Raw genomic sequence first — 6,186 nt, 5'->3', positions numbered from 1 at the left:
ACTCGGAAAGGGTGGCGCCAAGCGTCATCGTAAGGTGCTACGTGACAACATCCAGGGCATCACCAAGCCCGCTATTCGTCGCTTAGCTCGTCGTGGCGGCGTGAAGCGTATTTCGGGTCTCATCTACGAAGAGACCCGTGGCGTCCTGAAGGTGTTCCTCGAGAACGTCATCCGTGATGCTGTAACCTACACGGAACACGCCAAGAGGAAGACCGTCACTGCTATGGACGTGGTGTACGCTCTGAAGCGCCAGGGTCGTACCCTCTACGGATTCGGTGGATAAGAGCTTGGCTAATCCATCGATTCCACCCACCACCACCTCAAAACGGGACCTAATTAGGTCCCTATACTTTTTTACTGAAGGGCTTAATAGACGATAACATAAATTGTTTTGATATCAGCTAGCACATTGGGTCTTATGAAATCTATTTTTTATCCTCGCATGCTTAAAGGGACTCTGATTGGGGAGGGGGGGGGGGGGGAAGGTTTGTTACGTTATATACTAGCAGAGCAGGATCATTGGTGGGGGGGGGGGGGTGAGGGGGAGAGAGAGAGAGAGAGATCTTTCCCAACTCTTCCTTTTTACATGAGTGAGCTACCCGTTTTATTCATTTTATCCTTCTCAGAGCTGTTTTGATAGTATCCAAATGATGGTAAATGAAAAGGGAGGACACGAATATCTACCCAGAATTCAGGACTGGCAATCGATATGCATGTTTGAGTGCGAATCTTTTTCTCTCTCAACTTAGGTATACGTTTATGTCGTACCTAAAAGCGAGAACCACACTATTGGGACAAGTATGCAAGGCCCAATTTTCCTAACAAGCACAGTTAATTTTGTTATTTTCGAACATTTCTTTCCAAATTGGTTTATCCAATTAACAGTATTATATTAAGATCATGAATTGCTGGGTTAGGTTAGGTTAGGTTAGGTTAGGTTAGGTTAGGTTAGCTTAGCTTAGCTTAGGTTAGGTTAGGTTAGGTTAGGTTAGCTTAGCTTAGCTTAGCTTGGGTTAGCTTAGGTTAGGTTAGGTTAGCTTAGCTTGGGTTAGCATAGGTTAGGTTAGGTTTGATTACATTTCTATGTTAGATTTAACTCAAATTCAAAACAATTGCAGTCATTCGGCTTGTTAGTCAACTTGCCTCTAATAGGGGCAATTTGTCTAACAAGACTATTTAGTTTTTTGTATATATATTATAGCTTCAAGACTCCGAACCAATATAGAAGCATCAAGAGGAAGTGCTTGTGTTATGGGCCAATAGGCCTTCTGCAGTTACTTCCATTCTTATGTTTTTATTCCCATTGGTTCGTGTTTTATCTTGTGTAAATGTCAATCACCTTACCCAAAACTTTGGTACCATATCACCTCACCCATGTGTATATATAAATATATATATATATATATATATATATATATATATATATATATATATATATATATATATATATATATATATATATATATATATATAATATACAGAGTAAATCTACCCCAAAAGTAATGATTTATTTGTCTACAAAACTAAACTCTTTTTGGAATCATATGAGGCCCCTCCACTGAGGGGGGAGGCCTGGATGTTTATTGTCATGTGTATTCATGCTGCTTGCATGTCGTCGTTTATTTTGCCTTTGTTGTTTTCTTGACAGCTTTCTTTGCCTTGGGTGGTTTGGGAGATTTTGAAGCTCTCTTTATTTTGGGCTTTTTGTTCCCAACAACAAGCTGCTGCTGCTTCTTTTTCAAGGCTGTAGGTGGTTTGTTGCTTGTGGCGGCTTTCTTGGGAGTTACCACGGCCTTCTTTGCTGCTGTAGATGGTTTCTTGGTTGTGGTGGCTTTCTTGGGAGTTAGAACGGCCCTCTTCTCTGCTACGGCCAGCTTGAATGATCCACTAGCTCCACTTCCCTTGGTCTGAACAAGAATGCCGTCAGCCACTGCTTTCTTGAGAAATCTTCGGATGTAAATGGCGATCTTGGCAGCCTCGACTTTGTTGTTGGCAACAACGTACTTCTTGATTGCTTGTAGAGACGAGCCCTTACGGTCTTTGAGTGCTGCGACCGCGGCTAGAACCATTTGACTAGTTTTCGGGTGAGCAACCTGGACGCGAGGTTTCCTGGTGGTGGCCACCACAGCAGCAGCCGCAGCCTTCTTGGTAGGCTTTGCTTCTACCATGATGATGATGAGATAACCAAGGTGATGAGAGACGCTCAGACAGTCACGGGGGAATGATGCTGCCGCCGCTTGAGCCGAACCTATTTATGTGCCGGCACGGTACAGAAGCTGCAACCTGGCAACTCGTCCACCAATCACAACGGTTGGTTTTACGGCTCCGAAACCTGGATCCCATATCTTCTCTAAAATAGAAGCATTTGTTCATGTTCTTTGTAAAAGTATCATAAAGCAGGACAGATGAGACAAATATCATAAAAACTGAAGAGCAGATGAGCACACACATGTATGTATTACAAAAGAAAATCCACAAATTCATTAGAAATTGGCAGGGCAGGCTGAGGAAGTAGGTAGATGTAAAATGTCTGTAAATGGCGAAAGAACATAAACCCAAGACTGAATAAACGATGTTAAATATCCATGCCAAGGAGACAAAAATATGTTAGGATACAATTACCATTAAGACACCACAAGAAGGTCCGTATCCTGCCGTGATGACTAAAAAGAGTTGGTTATTAGCCACAATGTGTAGGCAGTCTCATGCCAACGGCCATACCACGTTGAGAACACCGCTTCTCGTCCGATCAGCGAAGTTAAGCAACGTTGGGTTTGGTTAGTACTTGGATGGGTGACCGCCTGGGAACACCAAATGCTGTTGGCAATAATGTTTTTTGTTTTGTTTTGTTTTGTTTCGTTTGTTTTTGTTTGAATGGCTGGCTCCACGGGAAATTCACGGAGTTGTGTGGAATAAGGCCTGGTAAAATGAATTAATATGTATGTCATGTTTAAAACAAACTCGCTTAATATAGTGTGTGAGGCTTTATACAAAAACAAACAACCAAAACAAAACATGTTGTGTATATATATATATATATATATATATATATATATATATATATATATATATATATATATATATATATATATATATATATATATATATATATATATATAGCTTAATCCGGGTTTGAACTCGCAACTCCAAGAATACGCATCACTTATATACACTTTACCACTGGACCACAGCTGCAGGACACTTGATGCTGAGGTATCAATTTAATGACGTAAATGCCATTTCCACAAATAAATGATAATTTAAAAGTATTTGTATGTACAAATCTTTTCTGTTTAAAAGGCTACAATATCAGTTACTGATATAATTTGTGTTAATGTTTCTATACCCACAGGAAGGCATGTTTTTGCTTATATGTAAGGGGTACGGAGAAGGAATCCACAGACCATCAGTCCCCTTCCCCCCCCCCCCCCCCCCTCCCACCTACTACCACCACCACCACCACCACTACTCACCACCAATCACCACCAATCACCACCACCACCAATCACCACCAATCACCACCAATCACCACCACCACACCTAACCGAAAACCCCCTAACACATCAACCCTCCCCCCAATCAACAGGCGAAATAATAACCCTCAAATGCCTGCCTGCCTGCCAGCCAGCCAGCCAATACTAACGGTCTTCTCAGAAAGAAAATCTCTTTGTATCTGTATTACTTGATGAAATGTATGATTCTAATAATGAAAATAAATTTTGATGTCGGTTGTATGAGCATAATGACCAATATGCACATGATATGAATGAATTAAATAGTGTAGTTTTAAGTAATTAGGTTGTAGACACATTAAGCGGATATGATATTTGACGCGTCCAGAACTGGTGATTTTTGGTTTAGTTTTAAATGCACCACCACCATTGCTTCCCCAGAGCCTAATTAAGGACCGGTAAAAGGAGTCAATATGTATGTCATCTATAAAACCAAAGAATGAATAAAAACACACACACACACACACACCTACATAATAGTATTAGGAAGATTGTATGGCAAAAAAAAAAAAAAGTACTCCCATTGGGTCGTTTGAACTCGCGACTTCCAAAACACCAGCCACACACCTTACCACCCAGCCACCATAGAGTTGGTATAATTGTGCAACTTTAGTTATAAAAGTAAAGTTCTTATTGTCTCAAATCTTATTGTCTGTTCTATGAAAAGGCATGATGTAAATTATGTATTTTTTGAATGATTGAATTGTAGGCACATTAAGCGGATTCGATATTTGATATATCCAGAAAAGGTGATTTCTGTTCAGTTTTAAAATGCATCACCGTTAACGCTAAAGGACTGGTAAAACGACTCGATGTTTGTCATTTTTAAAATAAACACTAAAACTAGGCCCTTAACATATATAATGTTTGAATATAAATTGAATGCATATAAATACAAAGTGGGAGTGGCTGGCTGGCTGGCTGGCTGGCTGGCTGGCTGGCTGGCTGCCTGCCTGCCTGCCTGGCTGGCTGGCTGGCTGGCTGCCTGCCTGCCTGCCTGCCTGCTGGCTGGCTGGCTGGCTGGCTGGCTGGCTGGCTGGCTGGCTGGCTGGCTGCCTGGCTGCCTGGCTGCCTGGCTGCCTGGCTGCCTGCCTGCCTGCCTGCCTGCCTGCCTGCCTGCCCGCCTGCCCGCCCGCCCGCCTGCCCGCCCGCCCGCCTGCCCGCCCGCCCGCCCGCCCGCCCGCTTGCCTTGCCTTGCCTGTCCTGTCCTGTCCTGTTATTGCCTTGCCTTGCCTTGCCTTGCCTTGCCTTGCCTTGCCTTGCCTTGCCTTGCCCTGCCCTGCCCTGCCCTGCCCTGCCTTGGCTGCAGCTGGCTGGCTGGCCGTAAATCAACTCTTAACAACACCATACCACACCACACCATCACTCATCACCCATCACCCACCACCAGCCCCAGAAGAAGAAGAAGAAGAATAATACAGGAGAAGATGCCCATAGGGGCGAGCTTGGAAGTGGGGACAGAAGAAGATAAGGGGGGGTGAGAGGAAGAAGATTTGTAAGAGAAAAAGTGCCAGGGCTAAACCCAGCTGCGTGTCGTTAGGTTGCGGCTTTCGAGGCAGGGACTCAGTCGGGTGTTTTCAGTGACAACATCGGGACATCACAAACTCACAACATCACAGTGATTGGCTCAAGAGCGTCAGGGCTGAACTTTTTTACGGATTGTTTGTGCTGGTTGTTGAGAGCTGAATATGTAATGATAGTGGATGCTGGGTGTTGAGAGCTAAAGTTTAACGAAATACAGAGTTAGGAAGAGGATCATGGATGGTAGAGAAGAGGTCATGATTGTTTCGTGGTAGTCTGAGAGTGTGTAGGAGAAAATCAATGTGTTGTTCATGATGAGTGAGTAGTCTATCGATTTGTTTGTCTGATAGAGTTTTCCAGTAGGTATTTAGGGCAGGAATGTTAGTACTTTCATGGAGACTTTGACTGGTATTTAACTCTTGCCATCGGGTGTTGAGTACCCATCTTAGTGCTCTGTTCTGTATTCTTTGAAGTTTTATTTTGTTAGTGCGTGCAGATAGAGAAAGAGCTAGTGGAGCGTATGTTAGGAGAGGTCTAATAAGTGCTTTGTAAAGGTGCATTTTTGTGTCAGGTTTTGCAAATCTAAGTCTGTATAGTTTCTTCATGGCTTGAAGAGCTATTGCATGTTTCTGTGTTATGTGTGTGTGAAAGAGTAGTTGTCGATCAAATGTGAGTCCCAGGACTGTGGAGGAGGGAGATACAGAGATATAAGTAGGATTTTGAGTGTATGAATAGAGTTTGAGAGGAATTGGGCGAATAGTTCTTTTACAGAAAAAGTAGGTGATTTTAGATTTGCTGGAGTTGGTTTTTATACGCCATTTGTACTCCCACTCAGTGACAACATCAAGTTCTGCTTGTGCTCTGTTTGTTAGCGTATCAATGGTGTTGCTGGTGACAAGGTGAGAGACATCATCAGCATAACATATGGTTAATGAAGTGTGATGAACAGGGTCAGGAATGTCGTTTATGTATAGGATGTAGAGTGTTGGGGCAAGAACAGAGCCTTGGGGAACACCGGCGTGTAAGTTGAAGTAGTCAGAGTGTTGTTGGAGGAACTTAATTCTCATTGTCCTATTGTCTAAGTAGTTCGAAAGAAGTTTGGTGGTGATAAGAGGAAGATTAAAGTTGTTGCATAGTTTGAATTTTAAGCCGT

The 6,186-nt window shown here is 42.9% G+C and overlaps 1 non-coding gene across 1 annotated transcript; it reads left to right on the top strand.

Moving 5' to 3' along the window:
• The first annotated feature begins 2,707 nt into the window (after positions 1-2,707).
• Positions 2,708-2,826, top strand: LOC138356358 (5S ribosomal RNA). The gene has a single exon (XR_011224383.1). It is a non-coding gene; the product is annotated as a 5S ribosomal RNA (ribosomal RNA).
• Positions 2,827-6,186: the final 3,360 nt, after the last annotated feature.

The sequence above is a fragment of the Procambarus clarkii genome, chromosome 71 (genome assembly GCF_040958095.1).
Source record: "Procambarus clarkii isolate CNS0578487 chromosome 71, FALCON_Pclarkii_2.0, whole genome shotgun sequence".
In the NCBI taxonomy this organism is placed as follows: Eukaryota; Metazoa; Arthropoda; class Malacostraca; order Decapoda; family Cambaridae; genus Procambarus; species Procambarus clarkii.
This window is presented reverse-complemented; position numbering and strand designations above follow the sequence as displayed.